The sequence below is a fragment of the Anomaloglossus baeobatrachus genome, chromosome 2, assembly GCF_048569485.1.
Source record: "Anomaloglossus baeobatrachus isolate aAnoBae1 chromosome 2, aAnoBae1.hap1, whole genome shotgun sequence".
In the NCBI taxonomy this organism is placed as follows: Eukaryota; Metazoa; Chordata; class Amphibia; order Anura; family Aromobatidae; genus Anomaloglossus; species Anomaloglossus baeobatrachus.
Genome location: NC_134354.1, coordinates 129,157,517 through 129,171,168, shown reverse-complemented (window position 1 = coordinate 129,171,168; position 13,652 = coordinate 129,157,517). Strand labels below are relative to the sequence as shown.

Below are 13,652 nucleotides of genomic sequence, written 5' to 3'. Positions count from 1 at the left end.
AGAATGACTATGGACCAAGACACATTTCTTTCCACTCCTATAGCCGGCGGAGTCACCAACTTAAAGAAAATGTGTCCAAAGTGTACATAATTATAATAGACACACGGGTATCGAGATTAAATCCCAAAAGGGAACGATCTTACCCGGTCTTGCAGAGATGAAGAAAGGGCAACTTTAGATGGACATCACGACTTATTTTTGGGGAGCTGTCCACCAGCTCATCAAGTCCCACAATAATGTCACGGAGGGGTCAACTCCATGTATTCAAGAAACACTCACTCCCAACGCGTTTCATGGGGAACAATCATCAGGGGAGTCCGGGTGAAGATTACAGGAAATGGCCCATATATATCTCATGTGGCCATATTATCATGCCCAAAACATGCTATAAATCAAAGCAAAAATACACATTAGGCCCAGATAAGCATATGGAGCAGGCTTATCTTACTGCCCCATTCACAAAATACTCACCGCACATATGCGTGCGTCAGGACCGAACCTTTTCAAAAGTGTCGCGCTCTGCATCCGGAGCGGGCTCCTTTTATAAACCAGCGCCTGCGCAGAAGCACCATATTGGCCGATGACGCGCGCTCCCAGAATGCATCGGGACTGGAAACGCGCGTCATCAGCTGCCGCGTCGCAACAGGGCGGGCGTGGCCTCACCAGGTAACGTCACATCCTGGAGAGTGACGCTTGCTGGTTTTAACAAATCAGAGCACAGAGCGCGTTGCCATCGCAACGCAAACAGGCTCCGGTTCAACCAGCATAGCGTTATTGTATATAAAGTCTATGCTGGCTCAAAGCCCAAGCATGGTGAGTAAACGTGGCTGTACCGGCAGTATATGTATAATATTAATCAAGCATAGACCCATCCACAGTAGGCCTTTATTGTTTTTGGTTAGTAAAACCAGCGATCTAAAGTAGTCCCCTTATATGGGAGATGGTGAAAACAGCTTTTTACAGAAGAAAAACAGGGGAAATCTGCAGGAAATTGCCACTGTTGCAGGCTAAGATATACAGGGCAAAGCAATGGAGGCACTGCAAAGAGGGACAAAAGCATATGGATATATGTCAGGATGCACAGCCATGTTTGTGGCCGAGCCAATTATCCTGTTGTTGTCCTATCCTACAAAGAATATTCCCAGGATGGACCATCAAAAGCGTACATAGGGGTGAAAAAAGTTATGCCTAATGAGGGCAGGCCAGTAGGGCACAAGCAGGTGTGTGTAAACACAGACATGCAGCATACATGGAGGGGGGGAGGGTTTAAAAAACTAAAGTGCATGCTAAGAGTTCACCCTAGAAAAATCTGACCTTACCTAACATGTGGGGGTCGGCACCCTAGTATGCCCCACGCCCATGGTGCCCCCACTCGGCCGTCGTCTTTCCCTCCTATACTTACCCTGTTTGCTAAGGTGCTCCTACAGGAAGGGCGTGAAGGACAGGGACTCATTCAAGCCTATTGGTGCCATGGTGTTGAGGCTATAAATCCAGTAGCATTCTTTCTGGAGTATTATTCTGTCCCAGTTGCCTCCTCTAATTGGAGGGCGAATGAGATCAATCCCCATAATCTTAAAGCTCTCTAAATCACCGTTATGAAAATTGTTGATATGTCTAGCAACCGGCGTATCGTTCTTTTTGAGGATGTCATTCTTGTGTTCGCCCACACGTCTTCGTAGCTCCCTAATAGTCTTACCAATGTAGAGTTTTCCACATATACACTTTACCCTATATATGACCCCCTTAGATTTACAGGTGATCAAAGATCTTATGGAGAAGCTCTTTTTGTTGTTGTAGTTTGTAAATTCCTTTCCTTCCTCAATATATTTACAATTGACACAGTCATAACATTTGAAACAGCCATTAATCGCATTTGCTATTCTCCCTGGCCCATCCTCATTGAAGTGGCTATGTACAAGCCTGTTCCCCAGGGATTTTGCCTTTCTACAAGTGATAGATGGATATGTCAGGAGATGCTTCTCGATTAGAGGATCCATCTGTAGCACATGCCAATATTTAGAGAGGGTTCCCCTAAATTCCCCCGCTTCATTGTTATATATACAAAGAAGGGAAAACGGGTTTTAGCCGCGCTAAAAAACCACTGGTGCAGGATTAATAAAGAAGTTTCTTTTTTATTTCAGCAGCTGAAATAAAAAAGAAACTTCTTTATTAATCCTGCACCAGTGGTTTTTTAGCGCGGCTAAAACCAGTTTTCCCTTCTTTGTATATATATATTTGCCATTCACGGGGCCGCTGCTTTAAACCACGCTGACACTCACATGCGATCTAAGGAGTTGTGACTTGCACAACCATATCAGGTGAGTGTATTTTTTCCCTTTTCATCATTCTAAGTTATATCGGGTAAGACCCTATTTGCACCTTTTGTCTCCCCACCTCTAGCACCTACCCGCTTCATTGTTGTAAGTTGTAATAAATCTGAGGATGTCAACAGATTCCTCCTTCTTTTGATTGGGGTTCAAAAGCGTGGTACGATCCATATTGCGCAAAGAGTTGTACGCCTTGTGGATAATTCCCTCCGGGTAGCCTCTTTCTCTCAAGCGTCCCATCAGATCAAGGGCCTGTTTGTTAAAGTCTGCTTCTTCCGAGCAGTTGCGCCTCATCCTTATGAACTGCCCCTTCGGGATTCCTCTCTTCAGGGGGCCAGGGAGGGCACTGTCCCATTTGAGCAAGGAATTCGAGGATGTAGCTTTTCTAAAGGTGGTGGTAACAAGACAATTTCACTAGTGAATCTCAAGCCAATCCTGTTGTCATTCAATTTGGCCATAAAGCGGTGGAAATCACATACTTGACCCTTCCAGATAACGAAGACGTCGTCGATATACCTCAGCCATAGGACGACGTCCTCGGTATCTAGAAGGCCACCAAACACCACCGTTTCCTCCCACCAGCCCAGGAGGAGATTCGCATACGATGGGGCACAGCAACTCCCCATCGCGGTCCCCCTGAGCTGGTGAAAGAACTTCCCCCCCAAATGTAAAAACATTTCTGGTCAGGCAAAATTCAAGTGCTTTGATGACAAAGTCGTTATGTTGGCAGAACTGACTTCCTCTTGACTCCAAAAACTGTTTGACAGCTCCCATTGTTGCTGAGTGCGGAATAGACGAATACAACGCCTCTACATCGATGCTGCATAGGAGCATATCTTCCTCCAGAAAGATATCTTCTATTCGACGCAAGAAATCCGTAGTATCTCTGAGGTAAAAATTGAGGGACAGCACGAAGGGTCGCAGAATTTTATCCACATAGACACTGTCTTTCCTTTAAACCACCTATGCTTGAGACAATGGGTCGACCTTTCAAGGGATTTAAACCCTTATGCACTTTGGGTAGAATGTAGAAGGTCGCCACAACAAGAAAAATAGATAGGAGATACTCAAATTCATTTTTGTCAATGACGTTAGACTCCAAAGCCTCCCCCAATAAGGTCTTAAGTTCTTCCTTGTACCTCGGAAGCGGATTGGAGTCCAACTTGGCATAACATGATTTATTACTAAGGATCTTCAAACAAATTTCTTTATAGTCACAGGAGTCCAGTATCACCACATTCCCCCCTTTGTCCAAGGGTTTTATGGTGATACTGGAGTCCCTCTCTAGGCTTTTTAGACTGAGCATCTCTGTTTTAGTCAAGTTATAATGACTTCTGCGCACCCCCATGCTGTTCCTAACGTCTTCAGTTACCAGATTGACAAAAATATCAATCGTGTCAATCTCTGTCATGACAGGAGGCATCTTTACACTCTTATTTCTCAAATTTGTGAAAGGGCCTTCCCCGAAATCATTTGGGTTCATATCCCCAAGGTGGAAAAGCAATTTCACATCCTCAAGGAGTTCTCCTGGAATTCCCAGCTCAGCCGAAGTTTTTTCCGTTTGTCTACCAAAACATTTTTTCAATTTGAGGCGTCTTGCAAAAAGATGCAAATCCTTAATTGCCTCAAACTCATCAAAATCGGTTGTCGGCACAAAAGACAGACCCTTGTTTAGAATGGATAAATCCATCTCAGAGAGGGATCTAGAAGACATGTCCATCTAAAGTTGCCCTTTCTTCATCTCTGCAAGTCTGGGTAAGATCGTTCCCTTTTGGGATTTAATCTCGATACCCGTGTGTCTATTATAATTATGTACACTTTGGACACATTTTCTTTAAGTTGGTGACTCCGCCGGCTATAGGAGTGGAAAGAAATGTCTCTTGGTCCATAGTCATTCTACACCCTGGCAGCCCGTTGTTTTTGGGTGGCATCCTCAAATGAGATTTGAGGCTAGTATTGCCACACTACATTACCAGTGGTGAGACGACTGGGGCTCTGTTTTGGCCCTATTTTTAGTATGATAGCAACCATTGCTACTAGTTTTTTGATTTTACTTACCCTCAGTGAGCTTAGGCTCGCTTTTTAGCTGCACTCGAAATAAAAGTTATGTTTTAGGTCTAATACTTGCACCTTTTGTTTTGCCTGGATTCAGCTATTTACTACGGTTGATACTCTGGATCCCCCGGGTACTCTGCTACTTTAACTTCTTTGGTCTTCAGCAGCACATCCTTACATGATGCCCTTAAAAATAAAAGTAACATTATACTGCCTCCTACTTAAAAATCTCTCCCATGCTGCTCCCCTGAAAAAATAATTGACTCTCACTGTAGTTCCTGCACAAAAAACCTACTCTTCAAAATAATATCCCCACACACTCTGTCCCTTTCCATAATATCAACACACACACACACACACACACACACACACACACACACACACACACACACACTACCCCTCTCTATAATATTGCCCCCACACACTACCCCTATGTATAAGATCCAAAATAGCCCCCTACACTTCCCCACTCCATAGACTCCCCTACACTGCCTCTCTCCATTATAGCCCCCCACACTGACTCTCTGCATAAGGTACTCCCCACCACATTGTCCCCTGCTATTTTATGTCCCTGTATCAATCACCCCTAATTGCCCCATAATATGCTCCACAATTAGCACCAATGTTCCCCTTTCACAGCCCCCACATTTCATGTTTGGCTCATGGTGGTATGCAATATAAAGAAGGAATATAATAATACACACATACAATGTTAAAAATCAAGCACTAAAAAAGGTGACACATCAAGGGGTCAAAGGTCAGTGCAATTAAGGAGGTAAAATCAAGTGAGAAGCATACAATAAGTGACACCAAATAAGTGAGTGCACTTCCATATGCCCTTTCTGTCAGTTTCACCATCTCCACTTTATTAACTCCTTCACGAAATATAATGTTACTTACGTCATATGTCATGTCGCTTGCTTTGATGCGAGCACACACGCTGAGCCCGCACCTCTGTCACATGATGGCTGATCTGATCATCGAAAAAAAAAAAATGTCCATGGTGTGAAAGGGTTAAGGTTTTCTGCCCTATGGACTTTCTACTTTTTTTCTCATTATAGGTTCCTTTCGATAGGACGTCAGCAACGACAAGCTGTTTTGGAGAGGTGACTTTGAGACTGGAAGAAGAAGAATGTCACCACATCCTATAAATTTAGGAGTGCGAATTGGGAAGCTGAAAGTATCAACTGGGCTCAATACTGCCACTCCTGCATTCAAAGAGAGAAACCAGTGCAAATTATTTTACTTCAAGAATTTTGATAGGTAAGAAAGCCGCTTTAACTGACAGCTTAGGTAGATTTGATTTTTAGTAATAGAGTAATTTTAAGGATTTTACTATAGCACAATGTATAGTGGTAAACATTAAAGAGATTGTATGATGGAGGCAACACCTGCCTGTATACCCTATCACATATCCCTTCTTCTCCTTGTATATAATGTTGGACTGATGACATGTAATGCAACCATGTGACCACTGTAGCCAATCACTGACCTCAGTAGTCACATACCATCAGGGAAAAACTGGCCATCGGGCAACTCTGGCAAATGCCAGAAGGGCCGGTCCAGTAGTGGGCCACTCAATCTGCAGTCACCACCACTCTCCTCAGCAGTATGCATGTTGCGCAGCATTAATTTGCCTTGCGCACACTTGCACAGCTGAAAGCAGCAGGAGGTAGCGCATTGTGCTGTTCTGTGCCATCCGAGCCCTGCTGTGTGATTGTGTGCATAAGACAAACTGTGCTGCCTGGCATACACACTGCTGAGGAGAATGGCGGTTGCAGTGACCGCAGCTCCCGCCTTCCTATTCAAATGTATTTGCGTCTCTCAGACGTAAATACATGTGATCAATGATAGCGCCGGGACTGGGGCTCTGACGTGCAGTTTAGTGATGACATCAGCACTTTGCTGACATCATCACCCTGCTGCTGTCGCCGCCGAGACACGTCGGGCAGCGCGCTCCATGAAGGAGCCGAAGATGAAAGGTTTAATTACAGTGGATGGGTAAGGAGGGGATTAGGGCACATTATGGGGAAACATCTGTGAAAGGTATGAAACGCCCGCGCCTGCAGCCTGCAGGGCTGTCATGGTCACCGGGCCGGTGGTATTCGGAGTCAGGCTGTGAGTGGCCCGACTCGGCATCCGTGACCCCGGCGGGTTTCAATAAAAGGGAAAGTCCGACAGTCAGTCTGGTGTGTCAAGGGGATGGAAGGAGGGTGAAATGGTTCCTGGGGGGGCTTGCCATCACTCACAGCGGCCACTGAGGTCTCAGCCTCCTCTGCTGCCACTCTCCCCCAGGAAACGGTACGGGACGGGAACGGGGGATGCTAGCAGCACCACCCGTGGTATGCGGCCAGGTGTTCAGCCGCCACTGCACAGTCTCTCTCCGGGGCAGGTGTTATAAGCAGCCAGATGGAATCGCTCACCACGGGTGGAGCGGGGGAACCCCGGGAGGTTAATGAGACCCAGGGCGACACCGGGGGCACAGGGCGGTGGCATTACTCACACCAGTCACGGAGTGCGGGTTCCAGTTTTTCTTTATTTAAAGTCCGTTCTACATCGCACCCGGGTGCTGGTCCTCGCTGCCTGTAGTCTCTGGTCGGTCCCGGGCAGGTAGGAGGAAGGGGTCTGGTGATGTGATCTGGGGGTCCCTCTCTTTTGGTGCATTAATGCTATCCCCGTGGCATAGAGCATCTTGGGGACCCGCCGCCATTCTTTCTCTCTCTCTCTTCCGGTAGCGCACAACACCAACCGCCACCAGGTACAACACTCTCCAAAGATCCCCAGCCCTGAGCTCCATTCCCTTCCTCAGATGTTATCAGCCCTGGTCTCGTGGCATCTCCTCAGCAGGGAGCTGTCCTGTGGAGGTCTGAACTCTCTTGCAGCCTCTGACGTTCTGACTAAGGCCATGTGCGCACTTACCGGATTTTGCCGCAGATTTTTCGCGGATTTGCTGCATGTTTCGCTGCAGAAAATGTTCATAACATCTCTGCAGTGAATCACCAGCAAATCCTATGGAGAAAAAAAATCCTGTGCGCACTGGGCGGAATTTGACAGCTGCATGTTTTGCTGCTGGAATCCCGCAGCAAAAACAAGTGCATGTCACTTCTTTTCCGCACATCGCTGCGGGATTTCACTCCATTGACTCCAATGTTAATCATGAAATCCCGCAGGGAATAACGCAGGTAGCAAATTCTGTGCGGTTCACTGCATTTTCCTGCGTTATTCCCTGCGGTATTTCGCGGTTTACCTCCGGTAATGTACATCGCCTGTCTGCGGTTTGCAGGGAAGTGATGTCATTACAGGAAGAGGAAGCCGTGCAGAGAGTAAACACACACACACATCACAGACACAGACACATCACAGACATAGAACACAGACACAGACACATAGAACACACATAGAAAGAAAACGGAAATATAGAAAACAAAGAACGTGGGCTCCGCTGCATATTTACCTTCCAGCCGAGGTAAGCACACAGCGGCGGCCCGGTATTCTCAGGCTGGGGAGGGAGAGGGGCAGGGTTAATGTCCCCCGCCTCACTCCCCCTCCCGCAGCCGAGAATATCAGCCGCAGCTGCCCCGGGACTGTCGCATGCATTATGCGGCAGCACCGGGAGTGTCCTCGGCTCTTCCTGCCGCCGTGTAGCAGTGGCGGTCAGGGTAATAAGGGCTTAATGGTGGTGGATCACCGCCATTAACCCCAGGCTTGATCATGGCAGCGTCTATGTGACAGCTGACATGATCAACCCGTAAGTAAAGTGAAAAAACACAGACACCGAAAAATCCTTTTATTTTAAATAAAACAAACAAGCCTCGTTCACCATTTTATTAACCCCTCCCGCAACAAAACTCCGGCGTAATCCACCGCTCCGACGTCCTGCGCTGCTTACATCCAGCCGCGACTGTCACAGACACAGCGCTGAATGAAAGCAGCAGACAGCAGAGGTAATTACCGGTCATTTCCCACGGCCGGTAATGTGAACTCACTGCCGACTGTGGGAAATGCAGCGATCTGTCATCTATCTATCTATCCCTCTATCTATTCTTCTGTCTATCTATCTACTATCTCAGAATTAAATGACTTTTTTTTTTCTTTTTTTTTTTTTTCTTCAATGTGCTTTATTGCATTGAATGCAATAAAGCACATCCCAACCCGCACGCGGCAAAACCGCGGCAATACCGCGAACAATACCGCGGTGAAACCGCGGCAAACCGCATGCGGTTTTCGGGTGCGGTTTGCCGCGGTTTTTTACCGCGGGTGCGGTAATCTTTGAGAGCATGCGGAATTTTCTCAAGAAAATTCCATTTCCCAGTGCGCACATAGCCTAAAACTTCAGTCTGCTCTGCACTAAACTCACTCATTCAGGGCTCCCCACTCCCCTTGGGTTGTCATGGGGACCTGCACACCTGCTCATTAAGGAGACAGTATGAGTCATGCAGGCTCAAACTACATGCTGAAGAATTTTTAACTCCTTCCTGCCAGTGTGTGTGTGTGTGGACTCTTCTGCTCCTGCCCGGGAAAAATGGGGTAACATTTAATACCCTCTAATGACCCGGTTGCAGGGGTGTTCCAGGTACACAACTTTACGAGAGGCAGTGGAAGCGTACTTTATCCAGAGGGGCAGAGTGTGTGTGTGAGTGGGGCATATTTTACAATATGGCAGTGTATGTGTGTGGGGGGTGGGGGATATTTTTGAGAGGAGCAGTGTGTTGTATATTATATAGAAAGGCAGTGTGTGGGGAATATATTGTATAGAGAGGCTGTTTGGTGGGTATATTATATAGGGAGGCTGTGTGGTGAGTATATTATATAGCGGGGCTGTGTGTGGGGTATATTAGAGAGGCTGTGTGTGGGGTATAGTATATAGAGAGGCTGTGTGGTGGGTATATTATATAGAGGGGCTGTGTGTGGGGTATAGTATATAGAGAGGCTGTGTGTGAGGTATAGTATTTAGAGAGGCTCTGTGTGGGGTATAGTATATAGAGAGGCTGTGTGTGAGGTATAGTATTTAGAGAGGCTGTGTGTGAGGTATAGTATATAGAGAGGCTGTGTGTGGGGTATATTAGATAGAGAGGCTGTGTGTGGGGTATAGTATATAGAGAGGCTGTGTGTGGGGTATAGTATATAGAGAGGCTGTGTGTGGGGTATAGTATATAGAGAGGCTGTGTGTGGGGTATAGTATATAGAGAGGTTGTGTGTGGGGTATAGTATATAGAGAGGCTGTGTGTGGGGTATATTAGATAGAGAGGCTGTGTGTGGGGTATAGTATATAGAGAGGCTGTGTGTGGGGTATAGTATATAGAGAGGCTGTGTGTGGGGTATAGTATATAGAGAGGCTGTGTGTGGGGTATAGTATATAGAGAGGCTGTGTGTGGGGTATAGTATATAGAGAGGCTGTGTGTGGGGTGTATTAGATAGAGAGTTTGTGTGGGAGGTATATTAGATAGAGAAGCTGTATGGGGGTATATTATATAGGGTGATGTCTGTGTTCCCCTAGTGATGTCTGTGCTCCACAATTGTTATTCATTTTCCACAGTGCCCCTCTAGTGCTGTCCATGTGACCTAGTCCTGTCCATGCCCCTCGTGATATCCGAGCCCCCTTGTGCTTTCCGTGCCCCGAGTGCTGTCCATGCCCCCCAGTGATGTCCGTAACACCCAGTGATGTCCGTAACACCCAGTGATATCTGTACCCCCCTAGTGATGTCTGTGCTTTGGAAGTGCTGTCCGTGCCCCCCAGTGATGTGTGTTTTCCCACCATGCTGTCCATGCCCCCCTAGTGATGCCTGCTTCTCAGTGATTTTTGTGCCCCAACTGTGCTGTCCACACCCACCAAGTGCTGTCTGTGCCGCTCAGCCATATATTTGCCTCAGTGATGTCAGTGCCCCAGCGTCTATTGTGCTGTATCTGCCCCAGCCCCTCCTGTAAGGTATATGCCCTCAGCCCCTCCTGTAATGTATATGTCCCCAGCCCATCCTGTAATGTATATGCCCCCAATGTCTCCTGTGATGTATATACAGCAGTCCCAATGTCTCCTATGTGATTATATATGATTTACCTACCTTATTATCATAAAGAAGCAACTATACTCTAGACAGAGACAAACCTGGAAAAGTAGTTGTGAAAAGCAACGTTATTTGATCAATATCACTGAAAATTAACCGCAGAACGAAAGAGAAGCCGCTCTGCCCACCACAGTAGGGGTGAGTTAATTAATTGCTTGATCAAATATAAGCAGTTCATTTTCACATTGATAATTTTTTGTGGCCCTCAAAAGTTGGTACAAATTTACAAATAGCCCCTGGCAGTAAAAAAGTTCCCCACCTCTGTTATATAGAGCGGCTGTGTGGGGGGTATATTATATACAGAGGCTGTGTGGAGATATATATTAAAAAGAGGGGCAGTGTGTGGGGATATTTTGAAGAGGGGCAGTGTTTGGGTTTATTATGAAGAGGGGCAGTGTGTATATGGGTGGAGATATTTTGTGAAGGAAGCACAGCAATTTATTTATTCAGGAGCGCAGCATGGGTGATATTTATATTTATGGATCAGAAAAATTATACTTTTATTTTTAAAGACACTGTGTTGGGAAGTGCTGCTGAAGAACAAAGAGGGAAGTCATCAGAGACGAGCTGTAGGCATGAAATCTCATGATGGCATCTGTACTACGTGGAGACAAAGGGGACAGAAACGATTCCGATCAAAGAAGATGTCATCTATAAGGTACCTGCATGTAAATGTTTATTTGTGATACTGCCTGCATCTTATCAGTACTGTGGCTCCTGTATGGTATGTGGTCTGATAATTATTGATAACAACTTCTAGCATCTCCTTACTGTTGTTAAGGACAAGCTGGGAGTTGTCAGTTCATGTAATTCAATTGTACATGGGGCTAAGCATGGTGATTTACTAATGTACTGACGGTGGTTTTTACACTGTATTCATGTGCTAACTGTGGTTCTGACACTGCATTCATGTGCTGACTGTGGTTCTGACATTGCATTCATGTGCTGATGGTGGTTCTGGTGCTGTATTCATGGGCTGATGGTGGTTCTGGCCCTGTATTCATGAGCTGATGGTGGCTGTGGTGCTGCATTCATGTGCTTATCATGGTTCTGGTCTGGCATTCATGTACTGATGGTGGTCCTGGCACTGCATTAATGTGCTGATAGTGGTTCTGAACTTATACACATTTAACAATCCAAAGCAAGTTTAATGGCTATGCTAAAGCTTAAAAATCCTCAAAACTTTATTTTGAGATCATGAGGAGAATTTGGCAAAATTCTGCTCAGTTTCTGCTCCAAAAACAGTGTTTACACTTATTTTTTTGAAGAAGAAACTCAGCAGAATCTCTCCAAATCCTCCTCAGATATTTAAAACTTGGTTCTAGTGATGTATTCATGTAAGTACCCCTTCCGTGACTTTGCCTGCTCAAATCGTCTTGATGTCTAATGCGTCCTTTTTGTTATAAAAAATACAAGCTGCTGTCGCTCCTAGTGTCTATAGTGTCTGTCTGTATTTCTCACATCACATCAACAGCGCTGTAGCCAATCAGTTAGCGTCTGAGCTCCTTAATTGGTTGCAGCGCAGTCATTGTGATGTGACACCAGCGCTGCAGACAATAGCAGACCTGGGTAGAGTGAATAAAATGTGACACCCTGGCAAAACCAGGTAGTCACACAGGGTTAAAGCAGCCGACAAAATCCTAGTCACCCCCTCAGGGAAGGACAGACACACCAGTGGGCGGGACCAGGTGGAAAGGAAACATCCACCTAGAGGTCTGGAGAGCGGGAAAAGCAGTAGTTCAAGTTGAGAGCTCAAGTTGAGAGGAGTGAGGAGGAGAAGCTGACAGGTGTCAGGGTCGGAGCCCTGACACATTGGCTAGGTGGCAGACGGTGGTCACCGCAAGTAGGAGACAGGAAGACGGCTCGGCAGATCCAAGGTGGACCGGGGAAGGGTTGTAGCCCGCTGGTACAGACACCGGAGAACCGACCCAGAAACCGTGCACACAAGGGGGTACTCGGACCCTGAAGCCAGGACCGGCACCGACGGCCTAGCTAATTAACCGATTGAGAGCAGGATTCCAGGTCCTGTCCCAACCTAAGTCCCAAAAAGTAGACAACCACCCACAGAGAGGGATAGGGCATCCGCCAGGGCCCGGTAGATCCCATGGGTCAGCGTCTGACGGGCACGGGTCCCAACCAGAGGATCGAGAGCGGACTCCTGCGTTACATACCGGGAAGTCTACACAAGAAAACACAAAGTGCAGAGGAAAGGGGTAGTGACCATCAACCCGGGTGTGGGACCAGATACACCCGTCTGCGGCAGCCGGCCACCATCACCTTGGTATACCAAAAGACTTGTGTGATTGATTCCACAGTGAGTAACTTTCCTGGCCTGACCAGGTGCGCCGGCCCCTGCCGTTATCATCCCCTGCACAGAGACATTGGGCCCCGGGGCATCCATTCCTGCCCACAGAGGGGTTAACATCCAGCTGCCAGTCCATCGCCCCTGGGAGCCCCACAACAGCAGCGGTGGTGCTACATCTCACCACACACCGTGGGTGGCGTCACAGACAGTTTTCAACAACCCCCATACAAAAACGTCCCCCTTTTATTCGGAGCGTCCGCGCGACCCCCGCGTCTGGAAAACCCCTCGAGCCACACCGTAGATCCAGATCCGAGCATCACCGGCTGCTGGCACGGGGGCGGCACAAAAACAACCGAACAAACAATGCGGGGAATGAGTTTCCAAAACCGGAAAACCTAAGGGTTTGTGCACATAAGGTATTTTAAACTCAAGCAAACCTGCCATGTTTTTCAAGCAGAAGATGCTGAAAACCATGGCATTTTTTTTCCTGACCCATCTTCTGTGTAGTTTTACAATTTTACAGTCCTAGCATCTATGGTATTGACCAGCTTTGTTTTTTTTTTTTAGTGTTTTCTCATTGTTTTTGTCACATTTTTTATTGCACTTTTAAGAATAAGAAAAAGCGGTGGGAAAACTCAACAAAAGACATTCGAGCATCTTCTGAGCCTTTCCATTGATCTGCATTGTAAAGCACAGAGTGTTTTCTGAGTGGAAAACACCAGATGAATGGACTGGTCACTTCTTTTAACCACTTGGTGGTTTTACAAAATCTGAAGTGGTTAAAAAATGCTCAAAAGCCTGAACCTGTGCACAGCAAGTAGATGTGTAGTACCCACAGGGCAAGGGGTTAGATGTTTACTCGTTGCCGCGCCTGGTGATGTCGGGTTTGGGGATGTCACGGGT

At 46.8% G+C, this 13,652-nt stretch overlaps 1 long non-coding RNA gene across 2 annotated transcripts in view; it reads left to right on the top strand.

Moving 5' to 3' along the window:
* LOC142285332 (uncharacterized) overlaps nucleotides 1–13,652 on the top strand; it is a 232,914-nt gene that overhangs the window by 127,864 nt on the left and 91,398 nt on the right. For both annotated transcript variants that reach the window (XR_012746747.1, XR_012746752.1), the window contains exons 2-3: nucleotides 5,444–5,645; nucleotides 10,957–11,102. This is a non-coding gene — a long non-coding RNA (uncharacterized LOC142285332). The remainder of the gene's footprint in view (nucleotides 1–5,443; nucleotides 5,646–10,956; nucleotides 11,103–13,652) is intronic.